The sequence below is a fragment of the Daktulosphaira vitifoliae genome, unplaced genomic scaffold, assembly GCF_025091365.1.
Source record: "Daktulosphaira vitifoliae isolate Bord-2020 unplaced genomic scaffold, ASM2509136v1 Scaffold_4, whole genome shotgun sequence".
Lineage (NCBI taxonomy): Eukaryota > Metazoa > Arthropoda > Insecta > Hemiptera > Phylloxeridae > Daktulosphaira > Daktulosphaira vitifoliae.
The window spans coordinates 21910650-21929093 of record NW_026099575.1 but is presented as its reverse complement, the minus strand read 5'-3'; the positions used below and the strand labels follow the sequence as shown (position 1 = coordinate 21929093).

General features: G+C 24.8%; 1 protein-coding gene and 1 long non-coding RNA gene across 3 annotated transcripts in view; one reads left to right on the top strand and one right to left on the bottom strand.

The window, feature by feature from the left end:
• The window catches only part of LOC126903503 (uncharacterized), an 89843-nt gene extending 77565 nt beyond the window's left edge, over window positions 1–12278 (bottom strand). Inside the window, exon 1 of the mRNA XM_050681677.1 lies at window positions 12059–12278. The gene's annotated coding sequence lies outside the window, so the exon portion shown is untranslated. The remainder of the gene's footprint in view (window positions 1–12058) is intronic.
• A 4122-nt stretch (window positions 12279–16400) lies between these two features.
• On the top strand, window positions 16401–18187 carry LOC126904722 (uncharacterized). 2 transcript variants are annotated; one of them, XR_007703808.1, is made up of 3 exons: window positions 16401–16523; window positions 16681–16934; window positions 17007–18187. It is a non-coding gene; the product is annotated as an uncharacterized LOC126904722 (long non-coding RNA). The 2 variants fall into 2 exon arrangements; XR_007703807.1 differs by having other exon boundaries at window positions 16411–16523; window positions 16603–16934.
• The last annotated feature ends 257 nt before the right edge of the window (window positions 18188–18444 follow it).

The window sequence follows — 18444 nt, the reverse complement described above, 5'->3', positions numbered from 1 at the left end:
AAATAATGATTAGGTAAATATTTTTCTAATTCAATAAATTAAGTTTTATTAAAAATGTTTTAAATATTTAACAAAAGAAACAAATTTATGATCGGATATCTAAATTATTATTGTATAATGTAACGTATATAATTCATTAAAATGTCTTTTAAATGAACTATAATTTTAAAAGTAATATTCATCTTCTTTTTCCTCTGCAACTATTTAGAGTTTGCCATTCTTATCCTAAACCTCCACTTGACACGATCTCAAAAGAAATTATTTAAATTTATTAAACTATTCTAACAATTTTTTTATAATTTATATATATCTATTAAATTATAAATACGCATATTTTCAATAAATATCCACATACAAGTTTAAAGAGAATATTTTTTTAATAGCAAGTTAAAATATTCGTGTTATTTTTTAAAATATTGATATTATATAATATCATTATTATGATGAAGTATACTAAATCGATTTTTTCAACACGAATATATATTTTTATATTTTATTTATTAAGGAACAGAAGTGACTATATATGTTCAAGATTCAATAGATCTATCAGCTCGTTACTATTTATATAAAGGTATTTTTTTTAGACACAAATTCGTTGATGCTAAAATTACATTTTCACACGCACAATAGGAAAATATATATAATAATTTAAATTATCTAGGCCTAAAAGAATAATTTATTCATGAATAATTTCAAACTTTAAAAAATGAATTATTTTAATGCATCCATAATTTAATCTATATTATATGTGTAGGTAATGGAATACATTTTACCTATAAAATTGAACATACTAATAAATATCAAATTGAATACAAAGAAATAATTCTTATAAGTCACCAAGTGAACCACTCCTTTTAAATTGATCACTTATTTACTTTAGTTAATAATATACATATATATTAGTATTTAAAGTTGCTAAAAACTATTCAATTTACACATATATTTTTAAATTTTTATCAATTCTTAAGAAAACATGTTGTGATTGTAATATTCATAATTTATATAATACAATTGTATTTGGATCATCTCCTGACTGAGGATGTTTTTTAATACTTTGAGGCAGTAATACTTTACACTATAGTGTACTAATATATTAGTACAAGCATCGTAATGGCACACTGAATGTAGTCTTACATTAAGTATTCAGAAAATCTCTCTACGTACAAGAGAAAATGTTAAATTACCGGAACCCTTAAAGAAACCTCACTGAATAAAGTGCTATACGACGACAAATAAATATAATTGAATGTTCTTAGTATTTGGGACTATGGAAACACATCAAGGACACGAAAAGCTTAAATTCTGTGAAAGGTTATACAACATAAATGAAATATAGAAAAGTGCTTACAAAAATTGTGCATATATGAAAAATTGTAAGTTTAAGAATGGGTTTCAATAAGAAAAGCTGAATGATAAATCATACAGTGTGTTTCTGGATCGAATTATAGTAATATATAGAATGTATAGAAAAAGGGAGAGGTGAAAAAGGGTCATGTTTTTCATATTTAAATATTATAGTTTTATTTTTCATTCTTGTATATTCAAAAATCTTCAAAATTAAAAATAAGCCATACCATAAGAATTCTTTCAAAATAAAAATATTTTTTCTGGATTCATGATTTTTATAATGTTTGTCATATATTTTAATGTACGCCATAAATACTTGGACAATTATGAATTTTATTAACAACTTAAAACGTTTTAAAATACCCATTGGTTGTTTGAAAATAAATTTTTGAATGAATAAAGGAAATAAAAACTATTTTCGATAAAAAATAACAATTTATAAAATTTCAAGACTGTCAAAAAAACTTATCAAACAATATTTTTATAAATTAATTTCAAAAGTCCTGTTTTAGCGATCAAACAAGAATACAAGTCACTACAATAAAAAGCCACTATACATCTTGTCGATATCAAAGTAGAAATATAATTAATTTGCCCCCGGTATTAAAAGAAACAATTTACTAATGTTAAAGATTTCATCATGAGAGATCATCTTGTGATACTCATAACTTGTAAAGCTTTTCCTTTTACTCTTTTAGTAGCATATACTAATATATTTCCTTGCCTCAGGGTGACTCTGTATCTATGTTTGCTTAATTGTTTTAATTCCTCTCGAGCATGGTTACTACTGGTTACTTACGAATTAAGCTAAGTGACTGTTCTGTGGTAAAATGAAAGCAATTTTAAGAAACTATGATCATAACATTGTTTACAAATTACTGGTGATACAAATATGAACAATATAAATACGCTTTTACAGGTAGAGTACAAAAGTAAAATATATTTTAAGATATCGATGGTTATTAAACATTAATTAATAATATGCATTAAGAACATTAATAAAATAGTATATTTTTAATTAACAAAAAAGTAATTTTACCGAAATAATTGAATAGAAATTAAGAACAACAATATGTTTTAATACAGGAGTTTTTTGCTGATTTTGATTAACATGTGCCTTTGCCCACTTTTCAACACCATCGACTTAAAATTTGATGTTAATGAATCAACTAAAGTAAAATCTTTAAAATATATATAACTATTATTAGAATTATTATATTAACTATTATTCTGACTTTTCCTTGTTTATTAGACTTTATAATTTTGATAACCTCTCCAAATAAACTAAACTGTTTCATCAATTCATCATGTTCCACAGACTTTGGCAAGTATTTTACCACGAGATAATGATCATTATCATTTGACAAAGGTAAGATTGAAGTATTTTTTCGTAATTCAGGGGTTATTTTTTGTTTTACATTATCTACCTTAATTGAAACATTTAGGGTAGTATGTAATATAGGTTGCTCTTCTTGAAAATCTTTAGGCTCAACAGTTTTAATCTTCTTATAAGATTCTATCAAAAAATCATCGGGTAAGCAATCATCGAATTTTACGACTGATCCAACAATTTTTAGAGTTTCAACTTTAGTACGTTTAACAACAGTGGATTGAATAAAAGTGCGATCAGAAGCTCCAGGTAGGGAAGTTTTAACAACAGTCAACACAGTAAACCAGTTTTTTTTCACTTCAATTGTGTCGACAGACTTTACAAAAAATGTACGACCGTTACCAGTGAAATTTACTAAAAAATCATGTATCATATTAGTACCCTCTAGTTGCACTTCAGGCAGCTTATGACGTAGATAAACCATTTTTGATTTTTCATCATGTAGTACATGACATAATTCTTCAGAACTCGATGAACTTTGAATTTGCATCAGCAAATCATAATATAATTTAGAAAAATCATGACCAAAATCACTGATTACTTTTGCGTTAGACATAGTTTCTACCAAAAAGTACAATCAAAAAGCATCAACAACAATAAATTTTATGAAATTAAGTTGCAGACTAAATTTCTTCTGAAATATAATATTTAAGTAAACGAGTAAAACTATTGGCATTGGTTACGATATAGTTATTTATTAAGGTATCATCAACTAAATAATGTTTTTAAACCAGAAAAATAAAAATAAATTTCATAATTAATAGATTTAAAAAAAGTTATTTATATGATTTCATCATGAATTTGAATTCAAAATAAAATGATATAATAAATTGCATGATAATAATGTAACTCTAATAGTAATAAAACATATTTATTTTGAAACTGGCAAATTATACTATACAAAATTCTTATGATAGCATTAGAAAGATAATTTTCTCTAGTTGAAAACATGTTAAAATAATATCTTTACAGAATTGAACTTGTATGTTTTTTATATTACATAACTAACAATGTACTCGCGTGTAATCCACTTTACATTTTACGCCTCACTTTTTAATTTGTTGATAACACATGTATATATTAAATTTTAAAACGTCTTTACTAAACTTACTTAATTATATAGTTTTATGTGTTTTTTGAACAAAAAATAAATCTAATCAATACATTATATTTAAGCATATACCCGTCATTTAATTAATGATAATTTATTGTTATATATATATGCTTAGTTTACCATCTATAGACAACAAACATGAATTCATGAATTTGTATTTTAATTGACAACTCGTGCGTAATTTGAATAGATATAGATTAAATAATACAAGCATATACTTTTACTTTGAATAATATTCAAACTGAAGTTGATCATTTTGTAAGTTTAATAGTTTTAATGCTATAAAACTTAAAACTAAGTATAAGATATCATCATTTTCAATGATAAGGAATATTCTAGTTGTTATTAAAAAAATATTAGTTATAGAATACAACGTACTCGGTGTAATCTGAATGTTAAAATCAAATTTTTATAACTTTTGAAGATCAGTATTTAAGACTTGTATTGTATTTAAATATATGATGCATTGCAGCTATCTTTCTGTTCTGCAGTAATTTGCTTAGCTTGGCATCTACTCAAAATTAAATGTATATTGTTTTCAGGATAATAATATATATCGCCATGTCACGTGAAAGTTTTAAACCTTTTTCATAGTTTTACATATTTTTCATTATTTATGGTACATCAATATATTATTATGGCCAATACTGAGATCGATTTACAAGAATATAAATCCAATGAACATGTAAAATTACAAAAATTCAATATACATAGAATTATACGGAATGGAAATAAATTCGTAATGTTGATATAATATACACGTTATATTGTTATTGTTATTATTCATTATTATTATAATATTTTAATTAATAAATTAAATGACATGACACATGTAAAAATATAACAATATGCTACACATAATTTTGAATATTTAAAAATATTTAATTATAACTTTGTATAAAAGCATATATTCACTATAAAAAATAACATAAAATAATAAGCAATATGTTATAGTCACTTGTAAAAAATAAGGTAATAAATAATGCGTAAGATATTATGTAACAAACGGTAGACGATTATAAACAAAAATTCAATAAATAACATGTAATAAATCACCACAAACGGCTAATCTTCTTCTTCTTTTTCTTCCTCGCCTTAATCCCAACTACTTGGAGTTGGCCACCCTTATCCTAAACTTCCACTTGACACGATCTCCTACATCATTTACGCTTACATCAGCTGTCCTCATATCGCATTCAATAGCATCCCTCCATCTCTTTTTTGATCTTCCTCTACCTCTTCTTCATTTAACATTAATTTCTATATCTGTTCTTAAAGCTTCCGATTCTTCTCTCCTCATGACATGACCAAACCATCTAAGTATATTTTCTCTCATCTTATCCACGATTGACGCTACACCTATACTCCCTCTTATATGCTCGTTTCTTAATCCTATCTTCTCTAGTCACTCCACTTATCCATCCAAGTATTCTTATCTCTGCTACATTTATTCTCTGTTCTACTTTCTTATCAACCGTCCAACACTCTGAACCATACATCATAGCTGGCCTCACTACAGTTTTATAGAACTTACCTTTCAGCATCATTGGAATTCTTTTATCGTATAACACACCAGATGCTTCTCTTCACTTTTACCACCCGCACTTAATCATGAGTCTTACTACAAACGGCTAATAAAGAAATAATGGATGTGTCGGTGATCACTTCAACTTTGAAAATATTTCCAAAATAGATATAAAGAGCCCAAATAATGATTGAAAATCAAACAGTTTTCTCTCAGTCGTTTTCAGTTTACATTTCTTTTGGAATTAATTTCTCAGTTTCATTTTGGATTTCAAGTACGTGCAAGTTGTGTTTTACAGCATCTATTCTTTTCATTTACAAGAAAATTATTACTAAATAAATAATAATATTAAAATTATTTCGAAGTATTCATCGGACATATCAAGGTGAAAATAATAATTATTTCACAAAGAAAGTTTAAGTAAAAACAAAAAAAAAATCAAGTAATTGCTAATAAAAAGTAACTCGAGTAATTTAAGAAAAACAGTATGTTTGTACTTAGCCAACTAGCTTAATCCAACCTTTAAATAGGTTTTCTATGTCGTCATTATCAATAAACATTTTCTTGCTAAATTAGAGAACTCACTTATAGTCCCTACTCTATTAGAGGTATTTATTAAAACGACTTCATAGTTGACACAAACTATATATAACTATATAGGTATAGGTAACTATAGGTACAAGTGGCGTTATTGATGTTAGAGAAAATTATAATAAATAACAATAATTTATATATTAATTAATTAAGATCACTACATTTTTCTACCATTTTTTACCGTTCTTACAAACTTTTGTATCTACACTTCGAGAAATAGTATTATTATAAACAATAAATAGTAATCCAACCCAACGCCTTTATTTTATATTTCTTTCTTTTAAGTTAGTACAACGTTGCGATCATTTTCCTATAAAAATAAATTTAGAGTATTTTAATTCAATGAGTTAGATAGTATAAATAATATAGCTATGCGTATAAAAAAACATATAAGAAAATAAGTGTCAAAGAAAAACTTTTGAAACCACTCCGTAAACTTTTATATTCTGATTATAACTTTAAATGATACGTCCTTTAGGTGCTTTTAAAACAAGTTTTTGGAAAAACAGCCCAAGTTTGAAATTTCATGCAATACACATCCTCAAGTAAAACTTTTAATTTCACCACACGATACAGAAAACAATATAAGAAATTTTATTGGATTGATATATGATTTCGAATCTTTGTAAACATTCATGAATATTACAACTCTTAGTTGGATACCATTTTAATTATAATTAACATAAAAATTGGTTAATATTGGTAATATGGAGGAGCAACTAATTTGATGATATCCTTGTAAAACCAGATATTGTATCCAGATATTTACGAAATCATCGATAAGTAAGCTTGCTACGAAGTAGAGATCATTAAAAAAAGTTATCTAATTTTTTATAACTTACCTATATATTTTATGATTATATGGTAACTGTTTTAGTTACCTAACTGTAAAAATGCATTAAGTACATTAAAAAACAGTTTTATAATAAGTACGTCTTTTACGAAATAAAGTAATAACACATAAAGAAAAAATTTTACGAGTGGTTAAACATTTTTTGAAAATGACAACTAATGTTATATGAAGCAGATGTAAAATATACATAGAGTATTAATTGGGTCTAGAGTGATCATAGCTAGGAACTAAAAAAGAATAATTAAATTCTTTTTTTGTAAATAATATAAATGATCACCGTTTTAAGTATACAACACAAATATTTTATCTTTCAAAAATGTATAGTTAGTAATATTTATAGAGAACATATACTCAAAAGTATGTAGATTCGTGTATCTTACGAAATAAATCAGTTAGTTATAAAATGAAAAAAATTGTGTGTATTTATCTTATTTACCATTAAATTCAATATTCATTGAAAAATCGAAGAAAATTATATAATGAACATTAAAAATTTGTTTAATATTTAATATGCCAAGTGTTACTCTAATACCTATTCATTAATAATCAATCTATTTTACCAAATATAAATTTCCAAAAGAAACCACCACCAAAAATATCGAATGGATAGCATAAGTTAATTCAATAAACTATTATAGTTGTTTTCATGATCTATTAGTAGTGATAACGTTCAAAACAAATTGTAATTACAATTTATCTTTGTGCCCACTGCTGAGTATTTATGTTGTTTAGCTGATTTAAATAACCATTATTTATAAAGTTTATTGAGTTTTATATTTTAGTTTATAAAAGTTACACAACTTGCAATTTCGACTAATACTTGAAGTAAATAAATAAGACAATCAATGAAATTAATTGAACACTGTTTTCGAATAACTATTAATCTATATTCTTTGCCACAAACGCATTAATTGGTAAATTCGGTTGTTCGAAAAATCCCAAGATAGCGACCATTAAAACTTTGGCAATTGAACCATGTGATCTCACTGGGAGACAAATGAAAGGTCAGTAAGGATGTACGCCAATTTTATGTAAGAGCCAAAAACCAAAATGTACCAACATCTTAACATCACTATATAATTGAATGTTTATTGAAAAAATACTATATTAAGTATTTTAATTTTCTCATAATTATATTAGTTTATTTTTATAAAATATTTGTATAAATGTTATAAAAATTATTTTTTGTAATTGCGAAAAATAACATAAAACATATTTTAAGTGTAGTTCTATAATGTAAGAATTGATTAAAAAAAATTATAAAATGTTACGTAGATCATAGGTTATATGAGTTGTTATTTAGATCTGTTCCATTTTGTAAATCCAATACATTTACAATAAAATGTTTAAAATAATCAAAATATGTTAATTAGTTGTTTCTAAACTAGAACACGGTACATATTAAAAGTTCTGTTTTGATATTTGTGTATTATATGAGATTTGATATTAATAACACATGCATTACAATAAAAATTAAAATTAAAATCTTTAAAAGTATGTTCTCATGACAAAATCAAGTAAAAGCAAAAGTTTGTTTAGAGGAAATCTATATAAAAATTAATATCATTATATAAAATTCTAGAAATGTACGTTATAATTAATTGTTTATCGTCAGAACCTACATCTAGTTAACAAATCTTGTTGATATTTTATTATTAAATTTATTAAACTAAAAGTTTTCGAATAGGGATTAAGTGTAAAAACAATGTAATTAGAAATTTTTTTTATCTGATATCTGATTGGTATCAAAAATCTGACTGTAACTATTTCCTGTAGAGCTAAAATGATATCTTTTTAATATTCATTCTTATTTCTTTTCGAACTCTTACTTTAAAAAAAAAGAAGGAAATTAAAAGAGTTGACTGGGTTGAATATTTCGATGAAATATATTCCGTGATACATAAATCAACAGCTTTTGTTTGTTTACAGGACTGGAGGACCCATTACATCAGTACCCTGCAAGTGGTCACTTTTAGGAGGTCAAATTACATGAGCAATAGCTATTAAGAAGTCAAACAATTTTGTTTAGGTCGCCATCGGTGCGTTTACAGAGAGCGTAGGCAATCGATCATCGAGTGGCTACTCTTTCGCGATCAATTCAACAACTTCTACCGCCATTACAACAATCAGAATATATATATATATATTCTCCATTTTCACACCCTAATATCTGGCAGTCTAAAGTTCTTGTCCGAAAACTGTATTTGGCAGACTACTTAGTACTACAACGCCAAAAGCATTAAATCGATGTAATAAGGACAAGCGATTATCCAACTTTTCTATTCTTCGGTAAAAGTTTAATTACAATGTTCGTTATTTTGACCATAGTAATCAGATACAACTGATGATATGACAATTTTACAGAAAGAAAAATTTTCTTAATAAAACTATGTTAATTTTATATTGTCTACGATAAAGTATTACAATCGACTTGCTATTCACGTTTCGTGTCTGGTCACATCGAAAAGTGTCCACTTACTTTTAACCGTCTCCGCAATAAACAAACTAAGTACTATGATGAGTTATAATATGCCAGTCATTATCTATGCACTTATCTTGAGTGTTTCCTGGAATTTCCTAGCTACGGCATCTAAGAATAGTTTTAATGGAATACTCTTAAGTATTTCAGACTAAAACACGGTAATAGATTTATGTCATCAAGTAGCATTTACACGTTGCGTCTTATCAAATTTTCATTATCACGTCCAACTGCGTTTTCAAGAATCTGCATAAGATAACGTTCTTTAGCGATTAATTGCCAGCGACGTGTTCAAATTTTCGTTAGCGATTATCATCGTATGCTTTTCAAGCAATCCAGTGATGAAATTACCATAATTTACTGCGCGACACAATACGAGCTATTTATAATTTGATTTCACGTGTGTTATTCGAGTCGGCTCAATGCGGTTTGCTTAAAATGAATAAAATCGATAAGACCCTAGAAGTTTATTAAATATAACAATGGCCCGTATTCTCAGTCGCTTATGTCTGTTTGACGGATTAGGTTCGACGACAGCGGTGGCACATGTACGATTTTGTCCGTAATACATGTTATGTATCGGCTTACCGTTTAGATTTATCGCAGTCGTTTAAAGCGTGTTAAAAACATGTTCCCGTACAGATGTTGTAACGATTTTACCAAAAACATAATATTTTCTCACCGAGAAAATTGATTTTTTCTCTCTAGTTTTTCAAGAACAAGCGCTATAATGATGACCTCAACTAAAGAAAAGTTTATACTTTTACCAACAAGGAGATACGCACATTTGAAATTAAATGTTATATTTTATATTTAGATAACACAGTGAATATAAAGATGCAACCATCTAAACGTTAAATTCCAGAGTAGGTATCGACTTTGAGACCATTTAATGAAAAATGACTATTAATAAATAACTTTTTCGTGTTAATAGTAAATAAAATAACTCTTTTCTTATTCTCAAAATGGTAAATGTATAATAAATTGTAATCATACAGCATTAAACATTTAAATTTTATAATTCAACGGAAATAACAATAATAAAAGTATTTTTAATCAATTTTTATGCACCTCAGATGTTTGGTATGATTCCAAAATTTGTAATTTTAGAACAATAAAATTTTCGTTTGGATCAAGCCGCTATATAATTTCATCAGCTATTAGTATGTTCAGAAAAAAATTCATCAATGGTCTATTATGATTTTTTTTTTTTTTAATTTCATTCAAACACACACAGATATTTACGGTTAACCAATAAAGTAGCACTGTTTAAATTATATTTTTGTTTATTAGAAGATTTAAAAGCCACTGGGATTATCCTCTCGATGAGTTTTTACGCGGCTAAATTTAATTACTAATTGATTTTTATGTACATTTGTAATGTGCACTTATGAATTACAGAAAATTATGATGTTAATTATCTGTAAATCATACTTTTCTACGTCTATTTTTCTGCGTTTATTAGTTTCTCCTTAAAAACATATTTTTCTATAAATTTGATATCAACACTTTTTTACAAAAGCAATAAGATAAAACAAAACTTGTTTTAACCGAAACAACAATATATTCAATGATTTTACAATATGCTTCAACAATGCTGTTAGAAAACACTAGGACATAAAAATAAATTGACCTACTCGAGTGATGTATTCACGGATCTGTGAATTCACCATTGACTGAATTATTACTGTACATACCTATCTTTTGGATACGTTGAACATTTTATTTTGNTATTCACGGATCTGTGAATTCACCATTGACTGAATTATTACTGTACATACCTATCTTTTGGATACGTTGAACATTTTATCTCTGTCAGATAAATAATTTGAAATTATTTGTAGGCTTTACCTTCTTAATCATTAGAAGTCAACAAATTATTTGTGTTTTTAAGTTTTTTTATTAAACACCAATAGACGATTCAACAATGTTTTATTTTTTTTAATAGTTTTATTAAATAATTTAAAAACACTGCTTATACAAAAAAAAATGGTTAAGTTTTAGGGAAAAAATGCATTTTATATATTTAAATAACTTATTTAATCGTGTATAGAGCAGATATTTTTTAATATTATTAAAAATTTTTCAACGAAATATTTTATTGTCTTGACAATCTTACTTTGACTCATTCAATACTCTAGATAAGGGCTATTTTTTTTTAATATTTTAAACAAGGTTTGTATAATCATGTATTTATAACTTTTGTTTGTGCTTTAAAAACCCTATTGGAATTAAATGGGTTTTACGTGACTGTACGCCCTTGTTTTCTTATTATAGATTGAACAAATGAAGAGGACTAAAAAAAAATGTTCTCGTTAGTGAGAGTACCTTAGTCCAAAAACCTCGTAAGTGTAATTGCATACGTAAATTAGATAGTATAACTTCTGTCTAAAATTACACAGTATATAATTAATATAATATAACATTGTGCATATTAACTATTTACAAGAAAACTAATATGTAAGACATTATAGATTGCATTTTAAATATGTTTTTTTCTAATTTATAAATTCTATAAAAATAATATTCTATCGTAATTTTGTAATAAATTTAATGGAAATATTATAATATTGCTATTAAATTTTTGACATTATAGTGTTAGAAGTTTTTCGATGAATTGGTCAAATTGAAATGCATTCAGTTTTTCATATTGTGCACATGAAATTAGCATAAAGTAAATTTAAAACGTATATTTTTATACAGTGGTTGTGTATTCCTTTACTATTTTAAATAAGTAAAAAACATGATGAGCTTACTTGATAAAATGGAAATCCAATGATATATTCTTAACGATGCAAATAAAAAACTGATAGGAAAATAAATACCTAGTAACTTTATTCCACTACGAACTTTACGACAGCGGCCTTAACTATAGCGGGTTAACTGTGCACCTTTTCGTTATAACACCCTGACGGTTACTGATATTCGAAAGCCCACAGCGGCTGGTTTTGCTATGACTGAACACATGCGCCTCTTTATAAAATTACTTGGTGGTTGATTTTCTTATTCGTGCATACTATCATAAACGAATATTTAGTGTGGAAGAACAATAGAGACAGTGAAAAACATCAGCTATACGTTTCACAATATATATATATCTTTTAGATTTGAACTTTTACCCATTATAAGTCATAATATAAAATAAAATAAATAAAAAATAAAATGTTTACTTATATACAATTAAAAAAATTTTACAATTTCAATACTTGGTAAAATATTTTAAAGACGTCATTGATTCGTCTATTTATTCCACGAGTCATTATATTATTTAGAAGTTTAATTTTATTACTATAGACTTTCAGGTTGCCTGTGTTTAGCAGCAGCTCTCTACATTTTATTTTTAACGTTTTCATTGAAATAATAACATTGTATCATGTTTATATAAACTTTTAAATAATTTTATTGTTTGTTCTTATTTGTTAGACCGTATAAAAATAAAAATTTCATTAATATATACTAGAGATAAACATTAAATTTATATAAAAAAATTGTCTTCAAAATACATGGACATTGCACCTTTTAATATTCTTATTAAGAATGGCAATAGTTAAAAATAATAATATTGATATTTTTGTGATAATTTTATTTTATTCAAAAGTTGTATGGAATTCAATTAACTCTTATTATAAATCATTTTATATTGAAGTACAAAATAAATTATAATTATGTTTTATTTTATTGCACAATAAACATTCATCAATTTGTGAGTAATGTTTTATAATTAATATGAATGTTATTGTAATATTCTTTTTAAAATTCATTTTAAGTTTTATTTATCTTCTTGTAAAAATTTGTAGAAAAATCGATATTTTCATATAATTATTAATTAAGTATACATATAGGAATATTTGAAATACATTAATGCATTCATGAATAAATTTTATAGTAATCTACATCCACGGAAAATTCATTTTTACTGACTTAAGTCTTTGAACTATAATCTTATAGTTAAATTTGTTACATGGTATAAATTTGGGTCAATTATATAATAAAGACATTGCTAATAATAAAAAAATTAAAAAGTTTAATTAAGCTTCGATGCGAAGCTGAGAAGATATTAATTTTACTATGATGTGTTTTATTTTTTTGTGTGTGTTACCACATTTTCTCAGCTCTCACCGAACCGATTTTTTCAACGATACCTCATAAGATCACAAATTGTATTTAGTCGAAGACATTACCCTCAAAAATTATAAAAATTTCCTTCTTTCCCCGTAATGGAGGGAAATCTCCAAAAATATTACATATTTAAAAAAAACTAACTTTCGATATTTTTTCAATTTTTTTTACTTAAAACTGCCTATAGCTAATTTATGTACTTTATTATGGAAAACAAATTTCGGACTTCACAATGATACGTTAATTTAAGTTGATTTTTTAACAACATTTTGATTGGTTTTTATAGATGAAGTAAATCATTAAATCTATTACAATAAAAATTAAAAAAAAATATTGAGCTTTTTTGATAAATTTACATTAAATAGTAATTATACAATTTCCTGACGGTATATTAATTTTAACAATACTATATTTTTATTCTCATAAAATTTTCTATTTAATAATGTAAATTTCAAACTTGAAGTTGAGTTTAAATTTATGGCAACATATTCAACATTTTTTTATTAAAAACTTTAAAATGCCAAATAAATAAGTTAAAAATATATTTTGCACTGATTATTTTTGAAATATTAAAAATCAAATTGTAATAATTAGAAAACATTTTTTTTTTTGTGTTTTCAAATATTTTTTTTATTGTAATAAATCATTTCAAGAAAACTATTTATAAATTCTATGTAATTCTTGGTGTTTAAATAAATGATACAATTGAAATTTTAAGAACTATTTTCCTTATAGTTATATCCTATAGTTTTTAACTAATTAGTAATAATATCAAAAAATTTTCTTGATGGAAAGCATATAATTGCTGATTTAAATTAGCACAAAAATTGAATAATAAAAGTATCTTTTTTACTCTGATGAAAATTTTTTGCAGATGATTTATTTATAATTAATAACAAACTATTATCAAAATAGTTCTGTGTCAAGTTCTTCAATTTTTATACACGTTTGTCATAAAAATAATAACTACTTTATAATTTTTTATAAATTCTCCAAAAATATTCCAATTATTAAACATCAATTTCATACTACGTTGAATTGCTTTAATAGTTATTTATTCATAAATTATACTTATAATTAAATTAATAATTAAGTATAATGATAGAAATAGGAGTTAATTTTTCTTTTAGAATAATCAACCAATATTTTAAAATTAAAGACTACAGATTTTCATCGAAGGGTTTTTTTTATTAGTGATTTTTTATTACTGTCAGATATGATCTATACTGGATCCAACTATACCACGTCCCCACTGTGCCGCAACATCCCTGTGTTGGGTTTTTATTTAAATTGGTTTTATTATTGGAAAAAATATTTAACGTAAAAATTAATCGATAAATTATTTTTATATTTATGATTTTATGCAATAAAACAATTTTTCCTTACATCATCTTACGCTGTTAAATATTTCAATTACAAGAATTTTTCTTTTTATATTCACGAGGAAATTAGTTTTTTGTATGAATCATCAAAGGAATAGCATAAAAATGAATAACGATTAAGTATAAAATAAAATCTCATTTGGTAACAGTTTTGAAGTACATTCTTTTAACAATATAATTTTTTAACTATTATTTTTTTCCTTTTACTACTATAGTTGGTTATAATTAACACATATTATGAATAATAATAATAATAGGAGTGTGTTATACAAAACATTTATTTTTAATTAAGTTCTTTTCTAATTATGTTGTCGAATATTTTATAAAATACTTAATACATTTTCAGTAAGTTTACATACTGAAAATTTATTAATTAGTTTTTATTTCATCAAATTAGTTTTAACAATGTTCTTGTATTTTTTTGTTTAATATAATGTTTTTAAATAAATTAAAATTGATTAATATTATCTAATGAAATAAAATGTCATCCTAGAATTGTATAAAATATTAACAAAAAGGTACTTATTTTTTTTTAGTAATCATACATATTTAATTTGAACTGTTATATTAAAATGGTTATTAATGTAAATAAGAATAATAAATTGAATAATATTTGTTTTTGATATTATTAAAATAAAAAATATTTATATCTGTTGTCGTACATTAAAAGTAAATAACGTGTGTTCAACGAACAGTATTACGAATAGATAAGCAAAAATATAAGACATAAACTTATTGAAGATCATAATAATCTCTATTTAGAAACTTGGCCACTTTAGAACTAAAAATAATTAAAACTTTACTATTTTTGTACCTAATTAAAAATTCAATTTAAGTATTTCAAGTGTAATACTTGAATTAATAATCATTTATTACCCTTTTTTATCTACAGCATGATAAAATAAAGTTATTATATTTTGATTTTTGGTTGATTTATTAAAAATAGTACTCCTAATTTTTCCATTAAATAATAATTTTTTCATAAAAGTGTAAACATTTTCATTTGATTTATTTTTATGAAACATAGTAAATATTAAGTCTATTGTAAGATAAAAATTATTTCTAATTGATGATTTTAGGGATAACTTTTCAAAGTTAATTGGAAATCTATAAACAATTTTTATTATTAAATGAGAAATGATCTAAATAATATGTTGACTGGTTCGTAATCAATTTTATGACATTACTTTTTGAGTTAATGTATTGTATAATTGCACACGGGTTGTGAGACGTAGAAGAATTCTTGTCTGAGTAAGAGTGAAGTTAAAGAAAGATCAAGAATCAAATGGTTAAAATGTTGAATAATAAATAGATATAAATAATTTTTTATCAGTTTTTTTTATAAATAACAGCAACAAAAATGATAAAAACAACAATAAAAAAAATGATAAGGTGAAAAAAAAACAAAAAATGATAAGAAAGAGAAGAAAACAAGTTAAGCTCACAGTATAGTTCCAACTTCAGACAAGTAACTGTTGCTTTGTAATGAACTCTACAATAAAAGATTTATATATATAAAAAATATATCTGAAAGTATTCTTAATAATTCAAGTTTCGTTTTATCGTATATAAACAAATTATTATTTTTCGCTTGAACATAATAAACATTTTTTCATCAAGCAGTTTTTTTTTATTTATTTCTTTAAAGTACTTTAATGATCACTATTCTGATATTTTCTGTATTTTATAAATTTGTAATGCTATTTTTACAATATCTAAGGTATTTATTTTTTACAATTAATTAGCTAAATCTATGTTTCTAATAACTGTCAAATGACATTTATAATTTTTTCTTTAAGTGCTTATTCGGCAGAGTGATTTCTAAGAGTTTTTGACTCTTAAATATTTTGAACAGACAGTAACGGTATTTTTAATAGGGAACAAATTTCACAATTGGTTGTGCATTTTTGGAATAAGATATAAGTGAACCAGAAAGGTGCATCCAAAACTTGATCAAATAATCATTCTTTTTCAGACCTGGTAGTGTTGACGGGTGAGTACCATTTCTAAATAGAATTTATCTGTTTTAGCTTGTTAGAGTTAAGTGTTCGCACGAATTTTTGAAGAGTATTTTAGTTGGAAAAGTAATGGCTGTGCAAGCTTCTTTGTCCATTTATTCGTCAATCGAAAGGTAACCACATAAATTTTATGGTAAGGTTTGACTCAGGGTAAATGTCTTAAATGTATTTTATGATTTTGTTAGTAAGTTGAGACCTTCAGACCATTAAGTGTACACAAGACACTATCTATACGCTCTATATATACGCACTAACTATAGTTATACATTAAAATGGAGTAACTTCAAAATGGAACCTAATTTTTAAATTTTTGAATTGTTAAAACCTGAATATACTTAAGAAGGTGTAAATTATTCAATTTAAAAAAATGCTACATTTATTTATTTAAAAAGAATACTCATATTTAGAAGCTGGAATATGTGAATTAAAAAATTTTTGTTAAGTTATTCCGAACAAAATAATATCAATAGATTTAAAAACTTAGAAATGTGTTGTTACCCAGATTATAGTTTTGAGGTAATTGGAGGGTTAATATCCTCTAAAACAAAACCTATTTCTATGCCCTATATAATCCTACGTCAAAGAGACACAAATTTGGGACCCTTCAAAGTGTCTTAAATAAAATTTACATATGCATACAATTCCGGGTAAATAATTAAAACACAATATTTGAAAAAAACTATAGTTTAATTAAACAGTAAAAGATAACAAAAAGAGTAATAATAATTCAGTTGCATAACAATCTCTTCGCTGACATTATGTACGTTTTCATTATTTGCGTTGATTTTAAAAACATTAATTACATAATCGAGAAAATATTTTTCTCTTGGAATATATGTGTACAGAGTCGTATTTAGGAGTTGCAATTCCCAGTGTACTCAATTCTTCCATCCTTATTAATTTTGGTCATCAAAAAATTTTTTTTTGTTTGAATGAGCAAATCCAAACAAAGAAGGTGTTCAACTCTATAATTTATATTACTTCATATTTTAATGCGGCCTTAAAAACCACCCTCTTGGGACACGTGCACCAAGTGTTTCCATCTAGATGTGTAGATCAATTATCACGTATAATTTTAGATGAATAAGCTATCGTTAAAAAATATTTATCAATGTATATTATTTCACAGTAAGTAAAATAAACAAAATTGAAAAAATTCCCTCGCTCCCCGTAAATGGAAGAAATCCCCTAACAAATTACAATTTTAGGAATCAGTAATTTTTGAAATTTTTACAATATTTTTTCTTAAAACTTCCATAACTTTTTTAAAAATGAACAAATCAATATAATTTTTTATATATATACCTTAGGTATTTACCTATCATTTGATATATTTTTATGAATATTTGACCCTTTACCTGATGAAAATTTCAAACTTGCAAGTTAAACTAAAAGTTATGATAACAAATTCAACTTTTTTATTATAAACTTTTACAAAAATCAACTTTTAAAGATTCAAAGTTGAATGAAGAATATTTCCACTGACTATTTTTACACATATTAAACACTATCTACAGATTTATTTTTGTATTTGTCTCATTTTGTATTTCATAAGCTCGATAAATATATAGTATATAACACTCTATAATGTAAATTATATAGTGTTCACTACGTAATGAATCG